This window comes from Myodes glareolus, chromosome 27 (genome assembly GCF_982192425.1).
Source record: "Myodes glareolus chromosome 27, mMyoGla1.1, whole genome shotgun sequence".
Lineage (NCBI taxonomy): Eukaryota > Metazoa > Chordata > Mammalia > Rodentia > Cricetidae > Myodes > Myodes glareolus.
This window is the reverse complement of record NC_142052.1, coordinates 31,722,547-31,738,079: the sequence shown is the minus strand read 5'-3', so window position 1 is coordinate 31,738,079 and position 15,533 is coordinate 31,722,547. Positions and strand designations below refer to the sequence as shown.

At 39.7% G+C, this 15,533-nt stretch overlaps 1 pseudogene; it reads left to right on the top strand.

Moving 5' to 3' along the window:
• Nucleotides 1-1,426: 1,426 nt before the first annotated feature.
• LOC148117678 (putative ribosome biogenesis protein RLP24 pseudogene) lies at nucleotides 1,427-2,021 on the top strand (annotated as a pseudogene).
• The last annotated feature ends 13,512 nt before the right edge of the window (nucleotides 2,022-15,533 follow it).

Here is a 15,533-nt window from a genome sequence, read left to right as displayed (position 1 = left end):
TACATGTTTTAATTAATGTCATGTGAATGAACACAGAACAGATTGTGTGGTTGTACAGATTGGAAAGATTATCTTGAGCCAAAAAGCATTGAATTTGCAATAAAGCAACTTTCCTATGCAGATATGATTTATCTTGCTTGACACAGTTATGTCAGCTCAGAGATTTGAGAAACACACCACTGACTGTAACTCTATTTGTCAGGATCAGATCTCAGCAGCCAACATAAATATATGGGCAACATCAACCTATCTCTTATTAATAAGATCCTCTCTTTTGGGGAAGGGTCTACTCTTTTTTCAAAGTCAATATAGAAATGATGTATTTAATTTTAGAAGTGTATCGTTAGGGCTGGAGAGATGATTCGGTGGTTAAGAATGCTGGCTACTCTTCCAGAGGTCCTGAGTTTATTTCCTAGCAGCCACATGGTAGCTTACAATCATGTAAAATGAGATCTGGTGCCCTCTTCTGGCCTGCAAGCATACATGCAGGGAGAACACTATATGCATCATATATAAATAAATCTTTTTTTAAAAGTGCATTTTTATCATCACTTTAAAAAATCACTTTTTGGTATCATTTTCAAACACATTCTTAAGTATTTTTTCTATTCTTATCTCTATTTGTTTCTGTTCTCTCATGTTTCTAAGTCATTATTTTTTTGATTTCATTTCTCTAGAGTTATCTTGGTTATTGATTTCTATGTAGAGCAATGTCTCCTATACTTAAAGCTTGCTCATTCTATGCAAATGAAAACTATTGTGAACTATTTACCTCTTCTGCCCAATGATGGGACAACAGTCCTGTAACTCCTTCCAGGTTTGACCTTGAGTAGTGAGTGAGAAAGAAATATAGAAAAGTTAATGAGTGTCTGTAGAAGAGCAGTGGGCTGCATTCTCTGAGCAGCAGGCTGTGTTCTCACCTGAATCCCGACTAGCTTACCCCCTAAATAATTACATGGAAACTGTATTCTTTTAAACACTGCCTGGCCCATTAGCTCTATCCTCTTATTGGCTAATTCTCACATCTTGATCAACCCATTTCTATTAATGTGTGTAGCACTATGAGGTGGTGACTTACCGGGAAGATTCTAGCCTATGTCCATCTTGAGCCAGAGCTTCATCGTCTGCCTCACTTCTCTTCTTCCCAGCATTCTGTTCTGTCTACTCCACCTATCTAAACTGCTGTCCTATCAAAAGCCAAGGCAGTTTCTTTATTAACCAATGAACGTAACAAATAGACAGATGACCCACCAACATCATTTCCCCTTTTTCTGTTTAAACAAAAAGGCTATAACTTTACATATTACAATATAATATGTAAAATTACATATAACAAATCTGTTATCAAGCAAGAATTACAGTTACAATACTTATATCTATTTTATCTTTCATCAAAACTAACGAAAACTGAAGCTCGGTGCCTGGGAGGTGGGGGCCCACACGAAGTCAACATGAGGATCGAGAAGTGTTATTTCTTTTCCGGGCCGATCTACCCTGGCCACGGCATGATGTTCATCCGCAACGACTGCAAGGTGTTCCGATTTTGCAAATCCAAGTGTCATAGGAACTTCAAGAAGAAGCGGAATCCACGCAAGGTCAGGTGGACTAAAGCCTTCCGGAAGGCAGCTGGCAAGGAGCTCACGGTGGACAACTCATTTGAATTTGAAAAGCGTAGAAATGAACCCATGAAATACCAGCGAGAGCTATGGAATAAAACTATTGATGCAATGAAGAGGGTTGAAGAGATCAAACAGAAACGGCAGGCCAAGTTTATAATGAACAAGTTGAAGAAAAACAAAGAGCTACAGAAGGTTCAGGATATCAAAGAAGTCAAACAGAATATCCATCTTATCTGGGCTCCTCTTGCAGGCAATGGAAAGCAGCTGGAAGAAAAAATGGTACAGCAGTTACAGGAGGATGTGGACATGGAGGGTGCTTCCTAATGGTGCCGCCTGCAGCCAGCCCTGCGCACACTGGAAACCAGTGGAGACTGTCAGTCCCTAAGTTATTGATTGGTTACATAATGTCCCTCAGGCAAAGGTGACTCACGTGCTTCTCTCTACAGTGCAGCCTGTAAAAGCATCCATTACAGGTGATAAGTCTCAACTCAATGTGCTGCTTCACTGTGTTATGCTCACAGAAACACGAAAGTTTGTGTCTAAATGAAGGTGTGAACCGTGGGCATCACATGGTTGAGTCGTTGCTTAATGGCACCAGGCAACATTTCTGCACTGACTATCATGCTAGTGTGAAATTTGTAATAAAGTACTATTTTCCTTGAAAAAAAAACTAACGAAAACTATAACTACAACTAACCATTCTTCAAGTCTATCAAAGACTCCAGAAGAATATAATACTATGTAAGTAAACAGAAGTAAGAAACTTCCAAACTCTAGAAAAGACATAGACATCTCGCTGCCTGGACAGTTACCAAAAGCTTTTTGGACCATTGGGGCATCTGTCTTTGGCCTACAGGCCCATAGTATCCAGTGGACATTTCCATGAAGCAGGAAATTCCAAAGACAGTTCAGTCGCTTTCTTTTGTATTCTGCAGAATGTCTCAAAGACTCTTTCATGAATCAGCAACCCCAAAAGACCATCTCACCTTTAGGCAAATTCAGCAGTCCTCTCTCTGTGGGTTCTTTTTTTAAAAAATATTTATTTATTTATCTATTTATCTATTTATTTATTTATTATGTATACAATGTTCTTTCTGTGTGTATGCCCAGAGGCCAGAAGAGGGCACCCGATCCCCTTACAGATGGTTGTGAGCCACCATGTGGTTGTTGGGAATTGAACTCAGGACCTTTGGAAGAGCAGGCAGTGCTCTTAACCTCTGAGCCATCTCTCCAGCCCCTCTCTGTGGGTTCTTTATGTCCAGTTTATACATCAGTGCAGGCAAGAGCAGTTTCTTGCCCAAATGGCTACCAAACTCCATAAGGAGACTCTGCAAGGACCATCTTCTTCTTGAAGTAGCTGGTGCTGCCAGGAGGAGACATGTTTCATTGCCATGAAAAGCCCTTAGTTATTAAAACATTAAATGTCATATTCTGTAGTCTTGGAAAGATATGAAGAATGCTTATTTAATTGAAATACATCTCTATGTATCTAGAAAGTCTAACTAACATGACTACAAGCTTTACTATTATAGATGATTATCTATTAACCTATATTTCCTAATTATATATTACATTCTTTTCTCTTTTTTTCTTCTCCTGCCCCCTATATATTACATTCTTAAATGAACTACACAATCACAATACCTTAATCAGGATCAGAAATACATATACATATAACAAAATTGACCTTAAAATCCATACCAACGAAAATTACTCATTTCTATCTATATTATATCCCCCTTTAAATGTAAAAGAACATTTATAGACAATATCTGGGAATATGGACATAGTTATTTCTCTCCAAACTTCTTCCTGCTGTATCGGGGCACTGCTAATTAGGTCTTTCATGGTAAAACCTGTCTGTCAGGTTCATCTCAGTTGGCAGTTGAGTGAAGTAATTTTCTGAAGATGTTCAGGGCAACCTTTCAGGAGGGTGTGGTCTATCATACCATATTGGGATAGAAGTAATCCACAGGGTCTTATTCTCTGTGAAAACAAAAGAAGAACTTTTCCAAAGCCTCATAACCTTAGATCCAAAATTTGAAATCCAGGTATTTGCAAAATATGTATCTTTGATTAGTTCAGCAGCATTTATAAGCAAATATCTTTTAGCAGCTATTACTCCTTCCTCAGCATGCAAACAATTCAAAGAGAGCATAATAGCATACAGTATCAAGATTCTCTGTATATTTTCCATCCTTATGCAGCTTTATTTCAACCTCTATTTCTTTTAATTTTACTTTTAACTTTTGGCTTTTTGAGACAGGTTCTCAGTAATATCTTTGTCCTGGAACAACTCTGTAGACCAGGCTGTCCTTGAACTCACAGAGATCCCTCTGTCTCTGCCTCCCCATTGCTGGGCTCAAAGGTGTACACTACCACAGCTTGAACTCACAGAGACCTGTCTGATCTGCCTCCCAGGCACTGGGATTAAAGGTGTGTGCTACCATACCCAACTACTCTCTTTTTTTACTTTAAGAACTTTAACTTTTATCCTGCATATATTTTTTTAACACACTGTAAACCATTTAGAGGTTTTTTCTCTTCTTTGAGTCTCTCTTTACTGTATATCTCTTTTTTTCTGACTACATGAGTCTTTAAGGAGAGGATGAAAGCCATGGCTTTTTTTTTTTTAAAGATTTATTTATTTATCTATTTATATAGTATTCTGCCTGCATTTATGCTTGCAGGCCAGAAGAGGGCACCAGATCTCATTACTGATGGTTGTGAGCCACCATGTGGTTGCTGGGAATTGAACTCAGGACCTTCAGAAGAGCAGGCAGTGCTCTTAACCACTGAGCCATCTCTCCAGCCCAAAGCCATGGCTTTGATGGCTAGATCCAGACCATTCGTTAGCTTTCCAGCCTCATGACAGAGGTACTGCCAGAGCCATTTTTATAATCAAAACTCTACAGTGTTTCAAGGTCCCTGCCAGCAAGCAAGCTGCAGTATTCTGATCACAGACCACACTCAGTTGGACTTCCTGCCTGCAAGAGTCAGAGTTTGTCCTGGCAGGATGGCCCAGAAAGTCAGCGTTTTAAACTGGTGCAGCTTTTTGTACTTCTTTTTGACTGAACATCTGTGGGGCCAGGTGGGATACAAACCTAAGATAAAAACTTTTCCTTTTCATGAAGGAAGTTGTGCAGTGTAGTCAACCTCTCAGTAGTTTGATAGGTGGTCACTGCAGGAATGGTGTCTTGTCTGGGGCTCAATGTTGGTCTCTACTGTTTGGTCATCTGGCAATCAGCAGCAGCTTTAGTCTGATCAACCATTGTGAATGCAAGTCCGTATTGTTGAGTTCATGCCTACCAAACCCCTGTCTTTGCCACTGTGAATACTATGTTGTCCTAATTTTCCAGTGATTCATTTCTTGTATGTCATTCAGTTTGCTTCTGTCTCCCTTCTCTCTCTCTCTCTCTCTCTCTCTCTCTCTCTCTCTCTCTCTCTCTTTCTCTCTCCTTCTCATTCTCTCTCTTTCTCTCTCTGTGTGGGTTTATGTGTAGACTATGTAGTACAGGCTTTAAAACCCACAGTGATCTTCCGGTATTTCTTGTGTTGCATGAAAGCAGCTGTGTCCTTCTCCCTAAACAGCTTCATCAGAGTTAAAGCAGCTTTGTTCTGAGGTTAAGAGAGATCATCGTAACTATTCATCTATGCGCACAGTATACAGTGCAGTTGGGTGACTTTATCTTGAAGTTTTCTGGTTTTGTTCTCTCTATCTTTTGTATATGTAAAAACTATTTTGTTGGTACAGTCACCTTTTAGATAAAAAATCAAGGTTGACAATTGACTTTTCACATTGTCATTTATTGAATTTTCAAACTAAGACCTTATTTATTGTAAAATATGAATATGCCAGAGGCATTTCTTTCCACCATTTTTATAATTTATATATTTCCTGCATGTCTGAGCTTAGAATGTCCCTAAATGTCTCACGTTTACATTTTGATCATGTTCAGAACTAGATTTGTTAACTAAGAATGCTTAAGAAGACGGAGAATATTACATGTATATGTTTAGACTCCCTTTGTAAAATCTCCATGCTTCCTTTATTAGGAAAATGACTGTGTTCTATGCCTCCTGCAGGGACAAAAATTTTCTCATTTCTCTGTCTTGGCTCTTGAGATGGCTATTCTTGGTAGTCAAACTTCTGGGATTATTGACTACACAAAGAATTTATTATACCTGAGAGGGATTTTACTTCATTAAAGGTTTTGAAAAGGTAAACCCATCATTCATATGGATCGTTTGAGGTGAAAAGTTCCACCTTTGCTTTTTTTGTTTTTTGTCTTATGTTTTGTTTTGGTTTTTGTTTTTGATGAGGCAGGGTTTCACTGTAGCTTTGGAACCTGTTTTGGATCTAGCTCTTGTAGAGTCTGTTGGCCTTGAACTCAAAGAGATCTGCCTGACTCTTTACCCAACTGCTGGGATTAAAGGCATGCACCATCACCTCCCAGCAAGCTCCACTTTTAGCTGCTTGGTGGCAGTGCACACCTTTAACACTATCACTCAGGAGGCTGAGGAATTGGGATTTTCTGAGCTTGAGACCAGTCTGACCAACAGAATGAGTTAAAGGGCTACACAGACAAATTTGTCTTAAAAAGACCAAGGCAAACAACACAAAACAAAAACAGAAAAAACAAACAAACAAAACAAAACAAACAAAGACTATGATCCACTTTTAACCTAGATCTCACCTTCTGGTAGCAGGTGACATATAGAAAGGATATTAAAGAAATAAGCACTCTTTTTGCTCTGGTGTCAAGCTCTGGCGATCAAGTTCATTAGATTACCAGCATTTGAGTGGACTTCTTTGTAATTTTGGTGTATACTGAAAACCAGCTGAGACATTGAGCCTCATTGACTGAACACCTACTGGGTTCTTCACTTGATCTTAGACCTAAGACTGTGAAGTAATCTACTGGATTCTTCCAATTTCCATTGATGGGCAGCTATTTTTATGATGACCTGGACCACAGCTTGTGAGACTTTCTAATAAGCCCACTTTCTACAAAAATGGTGAGATTCATTCTACCAGTTTTGTTTATGTAGAAAATCTTGAATAATGCAGCTGCATGTTTTTATGCACCAGTCCATGGAGGAATGTGCTGGCTAACAGCAGTGATCATAAAGACATTCTTCCTGGCTTCATTATTCTCTATGTATTCAAATTTCCACGAACACTACTCTCTTTATTATTTTTCATTTGTCTACAATTTACTTTGAATTTCAGGAATAAAACCCAAAAAGCCATGGCGTCATCACATTGCCTTCTAGTGGGGGAAAGATCTTTTTTGAGATCTGGTTCCTGCTGCTTTCTCACGGTTGTCTGAAATCCCTGTGACAACCTGGTAAAATGTACCTTCTGTTCATCTGACCTCAGCATGAAATCACACAACAAACATTTCCTTTTGTGATCTTAAAACTCTTTTAGTTGTTAATATTCTGAGCTGCCTTCTCCATGTAGGACAGGAAATCACTGCACCCACCAAGCATAGTGTACTGTACAAGCTAGCTAGTCATGCTGTGTCCTGGAGGAAAAAGGAAAGTTCCTAAGGAGTTCAAGATTATGACAGTGTCTGCTACCGGAGACAGGTGCAAGTGATATTGAAATGCTTATCTTGGCAGATCTAGAAAAGGCCTTTGATGGGGGGCAGAAAAGAATGGCCAGAAACCCTTGTGCTGTGTCTTTAAGCACACTATAGCCCTTTGGAAGGTGTTCTTGCCACTCAGGTCTCGATAACCAATCATGCCCTCCAGGTGACCTGCCAGTCAGAAGGGGTGCAGCATTCTTCCTGTGACCCACCTCCATGGCAGAGGATCTTTGGGGCCTGCAGGGCTCCAAGGCCAGGGAGCAGAGGCACCTGGGACAGAGCAGGAGGCAAAGTCATCATGCACCGGGCTCAGGGCAGGGGAATGCCTCTTCAGAAGGCAGGCAGTGGTGCTAGTGACTGAGAGAGGCCAGCTGCAGCAGAATAGGGCAGCCCCCTCTCCCTTGTTCTCTCTCTGAATCTTGAGGGCCTTTGCCTTAGGCAGGAGAGAGGGACATGCATGTGGGTGACAGGGAATTGACTGCTTGCAATTAAAAAACTGGGTAAATGTAAAACAGAGAATCTGAGATCATGGGCAAAAAAAAATGTTAACAAAAACTCTTTTAAAAAAGCTTTGGCAGCCAAGGACACTCTCTGAGCCTCTTGTCTTTTCTAAGCCAAGTTCTTCAGTATGATAACACTCAAGGTCTCTTCTGCTGGCCAGCAGTTTCCTGTCTGAACCCTTTCCTGTCCTGATATTGCTTATAAGAAGTTTTAAATTATACTAACCTGTAACTTTAAAAAATGCTGATTTTAAAATAAATGTCAAAGATACATTATGTCTAAAAATGTTTTTGTTTCCCCAGGAAAAAAATATGGGTTATAAAAATTACAAAATGAATATAAAAAGTCACAAAAGAAAAAAATTATAAGAGGCCAAAAGATGTTTGCTGTAATTTCTTGTACCTAAATGTTTAATGGTTAATTCAGTTTTTTAAAAACTCATTTGTTTTGTTAAAAAGTCATGTTTGTTTCTTAAGAAAATTTGTATGATTGTTTTGTTAAAGAATTAGCCTTTGCATGTTGTGGCTTTTTGGAACCCTAGTCTATTTGGATGCATAGCTCCCTAGGCCTGGATGTAGGGGGGAGGGTCTCAGATTTCTTAAAATACAGGATTCCCTACCCTTTCAAAGCAGGGTGGGAGAGGGAGGAGGGGATGTGGAGAAGTGGGCGGGGATTGGGAAGAGGGAAAGAAATATAATAATTGAATGAAAAATAAAAATTAAAAAAAAGAAGTAGCATTTGATAGTTATAAGATTTGTACTTGTAATTTTTCTCTGAGCTCTGGTCATTAGATTCGGGTTTGCAAAAATTTAAATGTCTTTTTGTTATAGATAATATTCAAGACTGTTTTATGCTGTTCTTTCTTTATTGATATACAAGAATGTCAGTTACCCCTGGGAATAGCTGGAACTAGACTCCCCCAAAAAAAGTTACAAGAAAAAAACACCAATGCCAAGTGATAGTCACCAAAAGCATCAGCAACAATAAATTAGGTTATAAAACTTATATGCTTATAAAATGTTTCATATTGTTAATATTTAGATTTTAGTCTCATTGTCTCTGCTAAAATCATTAATTTAAAGGTTCAATCTGACAAAAATGTTGTATATAATTTTGGTCTGTTAAAAATACAAGTTAATAATCAGTCATCCTCAAAGTACTAATATAAATGCAGGGATAAGCCTTTAGTCCCCTATATATGTTTCAAAGCTGAAAACAAGTAATTTAAAATGAAATCTGTCAAATCAGAGATACCTAAACAGCCCTAAACACTTCAGAGATCTATAAAAAATGGCATTTGAATTAAAATTTAAAAAGCTTGTTTCATACAGAGATTCTGAGATCCTAACAGTGACCCAAGGTCTCCAAAGAAGACTGTGGGACACCACAATGTCTTCACCTGGATAACTGATGCTGACTGTTGTGGGAGTAACTTCCGCTGCCTCAAACAATAGTCGCTGAAGCACGAGCCCACAGTGCAGCAGGGAGCAACCTCCGCTCCTTCAGCCAATAGCTGCTGAAATACCAGCCCACTGGGGCATGGTATATTTCTCTTTTAAAAAGAGAAGCAGATCCAGATCAGGCCCTCTTGGTTCCAGTGCTTGGTCCCGGCTCCTGCTCCCGGCTCCTGTTCCCGGCTCCTGCTCCCGGCTCCTGCTCCAGCGACTAGGCTCCCTTCCTGACGGTTTATGGTGTATGTAAGTTTTACCCCCCAAAATAAATAACCCCTTAAAACATAACTGGTGTGGGATTGATTCACCGATAGCTGACCACTGGGAAAGATGACCCCTAGTGCAGGAATGGCTGCCAGGACCCAGCCCAGATGTGGACAAACAGTCGGACCGTGGAGAATTGTTTGCACTGCTTTTGCGTAGACAAAGTAAGGTCAGTCTTTCCCATGTCCCTCTTCCACAGAAACCAATCACCATATGGGTCTGGTAAAGCCTGCTGTTCTGATACTGCTGCCTCCAATGCTTTGGAGACCTGGGTATGACTGTCTATGGGCTGGTCTCTGTCATTTTTCTGCTTTCTCAGTACTTAAGTATAATTTATTTATCCATCTCAGATCTCTGATTGTATTAATGACTAGGCCAGCTATAATATCAATTTAAGAGCAAAAAGGATATCCAGATCCTTACACAAAGCTACAGCCAGCTTGTTAGCTCATTATATATAAAGGTCTGAGGATATAAAAGTTCATAAACAATAAAACAATGACTATATACTATTTGGGTAACAAGCTCAGGATTTTCTGTGTTTTTGCTGAAACTCAAAGGTATAAGTCTATTTTTACTGTTTTATAGATATCTGTTATTTGCTATTTTTATAATATAAATCTTAATATGGGCCTAAAAGTTTCAAATGTATTAACTCCTGTTCCTAGTTTAAATTTGTCTCAACAGGTTTTGCTTTGGCTGGCAGACAAAAACAATCGTCAATTGCTGACTACAACCTGCTCAAAATGACTGTGGACCGTGGACTTATTTAAAACTGATGTGGATCAGTCTAGTCGATGTAAATACTCCCTGGCTCTTCAACAAAGTCCACAAATCAAATGGTCCTCAAATTTTCTGTTTTTGACAGGCATTTCACCTTTGTTAACCCTTGACAGTGACACCCTAAAGTCAGATAGAAGCAGTTAAAGGAATACATTGTCCAATAATCCTTGTTAAAATGCTAAGTTAAAAAACCTAAAAAAATGACTCTGTTATTGTAAAAGACAATTTGGCTGAAGGTAGCAAAGTCAGCTCATGATTGATCTTAGGACCAAGAGAAGTGGGGAATGTGGAACCCTCACTCCTCATTCTTAAAGGGGTAAGAAGAAATTTCCTAGCAGAATGTTTTCCCAAGAAGATAGTGGCCTTCCCCTGTCCCAACCAGTAGATTCCAAACACACGGTCACTTAGCTCAGCCCAGCCAACCACCTGGTACTGGCTGATGAAGATGGCCTAAGTCAAGAACAGTGACTTTGCCCTAAGAATAAGGAGAAAGCTGACCTAACAGAATAGAAGAGAGCAAAAGTCCTTGTACCCATGCCAAAGCAGCTTCAAAGATTCTCTTTGTAGTTATGTCTTTAAAAGCTTACCCCACAGAGGATGTACAACTCTTCTCTACCTTGCTGTAAGGGGGATGGAGATGAGTTCCAAACATGTCTGTATTATGCATATTAAACATTGCTTATTACAGTCTATGCCTCTTTGGTGGTCTCTCTCTGGGGGTCCTAATCTGGGCCCAACAAGAGGCACTGGAATTTTCTGAATTTGAGACCAGTCTGTCCTACAGAATGAGATCCACAATTATACAGAAAAATCCTGTCTTCAAATCACCAAAAAAAGAAAATCTGAATCAAACAAGTCTATGATCTAACTTTAATCTTCTTACTTTCTGGTAGCAGCACTTACATATAAAGCATATTGAAGTAGAAAAGTCTCCTTGTTGTCACCTTGCTCTGCCTACCAAGCTCATTCCTTTACTACTTCTAGAAACTAGTTCTTTGAAATTTTGGTGAATACTTAAAACCAGCTGAGACATCAAGCCTCGTGAGCTGAACAACTACTGGATTCTTTACTTGATGTTTGGGAAAAGGCTCAGAAGCAATCTACTGGATCCTTCAATTGTCATTTATAAGTAGATGTTTTTAGACAACATGAAACACAACTTGTGAGACATTTTCATAAGCACACTTTTTATGTACATGTTGAACTTCATTCTACCTGTGCTGTTCATGTAGAAAATCTTGAATACTGCAGTTGTGTATTTTATCCACTTGACCATGGAGGAAGATGTACTGGCTAACAATAGTGCTCATGAAGACATTCCTTCTAGCTCCATTATTCGTATGTATTCACATTTCCACGAACACTACTCTTTTCATTATTATTCATTTTCCTGGAGTTTGCCTCGAGTTTCAGTAATAAAACTCCTAAAGCAAAGGAGCCATCATCCAGCCTTGTGATGGAGGAAAGACCTATAATCTTGTTTGAGATTTGTCTCCTGCTTTTCTCTTTTCTGTTGTGTGAAATATCTGTGAAAACCTTGTAAAAGTATCTTCAGTTCATCCGACCTCAGCAAGAAGCATGAACAATCATCTCCTTTTGTGACCTTAAAATTCTCTTTAGCTGTTAATATTCTGGGCCTTTCACTCTCTACCCCCCCCCCCCCCCCAGTGGGACATGGAATCCCTGCACTCACCTAGCACAGCACAGTGCACAGTACAAGCCAGCTAGCCACGTTGTGTCCTGGAGGAAAAAGGGAAAGTTACTCTGGAGTGCAAGATTTTGATGGCATCTGCTTTTATGGCCAGGGGCAAGTGCTATTGAAATGCGTATCTCAGCCAATCAAGAAAAGATCTTTGACTGAGGTGGATGGAATGACCAGAAACCTCTGTGCTGTATCTTTAAGTACACTCCAGCCCTGTGGGAGTTGTTCTTGTCACTCAGGCCGCACTAGCCAATCAGGCCCTTCAGGTGACCTGCCAGTCAGAACTCATGCAGGCCTCTTCCGGGCATCCGCATTCCATCTTGATTTTGCCGATTTTGCCGAGGAGCTGGCACCGGTGGTTTCCTGTGTTTTGGTGAAGTTGCTGCTGATGGGGAGGAGCAGAGGGTGAGGTGCGGGAGACAGGATGTTGTGATCTTCCGGGATCCACGAGGGAACCTGCTGCCAGATTCGCTGTGTTGTGAAGTCCCATCCGGTCCTGTTAATTTCTAGACCTAGGTACAGAACTCTGAACAACTTTGTGCATTGGGTTTAATCCACTTAGAGAATTGAGAGCAGGGTGCTGTGTGTACAAACATCTTTCTTGTCAACTTCAGTATGCAAAAGTCGTAGAAGCCTAGTTTCTCCAGTATCTTCTCAATATTGAGCACTTTGCATTTAACTATGTGGACGATATCAAGGCATCTCACCTGTTGGGTAGCACTGCACTTCTAAGCTGCAATGTAGAAGAGTAGAATTGCTGATACAAAGGATTTGCTAATGCTTTGGACTTAGTTCAGTCTCACAAAGTAGAATTTAGCTGAGGGAGGACTGCCTCTAAAACATCCCAAAGATAAATGTGTTTTAATCAGGGCTGTTAGAGATTAGGCTGCTAAGACACACATTGTTCAACTGGATTGTCCAGATATTTGGCGCAAACCATTACAAAGAAGCCACCACTGATTCAAAACCAGACACAAGGCACATCCCCATATCAAAGAACAACCTCAAGTAGGCCTTTCAAGGAGGCATTACAGGTTGGCACCCTAAGTGTGTGATGTGATTTCTCAATGGAAAGGCATATTATTTCTAGAACAGCTGCATTTTCATCCTGTTAGAAAAATTGTTTCTGAGACAAGTTCTCTTATGTTGACTCAGGTGGCCTTGGACTGCTGCTGTCCAGAGCAATGACCTTGCTGTCCTGTACATTAGACTTTCAAAATTCCTTTAAAAATGATTGTACCACCTCACAGTTTTAAAATTAAGCATTTGAGTCATGCAGTTGACAATGCAATACAGTGGCAGGGAAAGGATTTGCATATGGAGAATTCCTTCTGTCTTCAGAACACAATAGGAGGAAGAATTTATTGAAGCTGGTGGAGACACCGTGCAGAAAAGGACAGACTGGACTGAGGGATAAAACTTTCCCCCTTCATAGGTAGTTGAGATTAGCTATGTGGAATCAGGTTGTCAATTGTAGATGCTCTATCAGTGTCCTGATTGACCATTGTTTGCACTCCATAGACCAGCGCAAAACGGAACCTGGGAAAGGGACTGACCTTATCTTTAAATCTAATTGCTATATTTACAGTAGTTCATCTAAAATAGAAGATCTGGGTAAAATGTTGTGGTCCTACTTAACATAACTTTTCTGCATTAAGACATTGATCTTTCAAGAAAATACATGTGAAATTTCTAATGTGCTCTAATACAAATACAAAGTCTCTGGAGTACATGACCATAAAGTCTGTCTCAAGTTTTCAAAATTGTTTTAGAGATGACAACTACATCATATTTGCATTCTCCTTGCTGCCTCCAAGCCCTAATATGCCTGGATTGTTTTATAATTCCTGGTCTGTCTTTCTTTAACAACAGTTACAATATAACCATAGTTACACAGTAACAGTAGTTACTTTATGAATGTGACCTGTTTGTCTGAAGGATTTCCCATCTCTGAGGCAATGGGGATGGCTGCACTGGAGAGTGAGTGTGTAATGGAATGTGCACACAGAGGACCCTGTGCTGTGGATAAGGAACAGGATGTGCTCTAGGAGAGTGGAATCATGTGTACTAATTACAAAATGAACTAGGGAACTGTCTGCTAGTCTGGGAGGGCAGAACTGAAAAGCCTGTGCTGTCTGAGTCTTTTAATCTCTAATCATCTTGTAGGGGAGCTGCTAATATACTGAGGCCCGGGTAGGTGATCCTAGACAATTAGGGATTCTGGGTAGGGTTAGCAATCCGGAGGACTAGTGGCAGGTTAGTCGGTTCTTTCCATGTTTCTCTTCTGCCTCTGTTGTAGGAAGCCAAAAAGCTATACCATGTTGCATGGAAGGTGTTCAGAGCAGGCCTGTTGAACTGTCATTTCTGCTTTGACATGGATGGACCATGAGACAGACTGTAGTCATGTTGGTCCATGTGGTTCATGTTGGCAGGGGTCCTTCTTCTCTGAGCCCCCTTTTGTAGAGATTTACAGTGTAAAGGGAGACTCTAGAGCCCTGGAAATGGAGACTATGATGCAGGTTGTATCACTCTCCAGAGTATCCACATGGGCACTGCTTTTGTTGTTCAGTGGGAAGTGAGATTAGAAAACTGAATGTCTAGATTCCAGTTTTGAATATCTAATTCTAATTTCAGGTTTGTGTTATAAAGGTTTTTAAAAGTTTGGTAACTGGTAGGAAAATGATGATATCAAATTTCTTACAGCAATACATGTTTTGAAGGCTTTTAATGTGCTGTTGCTGCTAGCTACAATGATGTCATACAGTGAAGCTTAGTTCTAGAAGACAAAAGGAGTTTTTGATGTGTAGAGACTTCTCAAGTGTGCATTGTGTTAGACAGGTAGATAGGGTACAATCCACATCTCCAGCCATGTTCCATGTAACAGGAATGAAATTTTAAATAACTTCATGCTTATTTTGCGATTGCTCACCAGTGGGGCTGCATTTCCCAGAAACCAGAAGAAAGCATGGTGAGCAGGACAGCCACTGAAAGAAATCTCCTCCATTTGAAAGACAGCATCTGTATCATGAGGCTTCTTTTTTTTGGAAGACATCAGTAAGTTGGGGAGTCAGAAATATCAGTTTAAGGATCATGATGAAAAACTTTGTGAAAGGTTTGAAGTTTGTGATTATTTAATTTCTGTTCACTTGTTACCAAAGGTAGCTGGGTAACATTGACCAAGTTCACATTTTTCCTTACCTAAGTTTTCTTTGGCCTTTTAATTTAAACTTTACAATATTTCACCAATTTGTTCTTTATTTCTTTCCAACCCCTTTATTCTTTCACAAATTTTGTACACATCCTTGATTTATGTGCATTTGTGGAAAGAATTCATATCAATTATTTTCTGTAATGTATGACTGCAATTTAACTATATTTTTTATTTTTCTTAAAAATGGTAGACCTTCTATTCAGAATGTCTCTTATATGATCAGTTTCTTTTTCTTTTTTCTTTTTTGGTTCCTTTTCGTCCTGGTGAATGTCTTTTTTGTGTGATCAGTTTCTTAAGTTTTGTTTTTTGGTACAATTTCTGTGGAGAGACTCATTTTTTTATCTTTGATGCCTGCCTCTGACCATTTATTGGCATGTCTGTGTGTTCCAGTTGTTGCTATCTTTATAT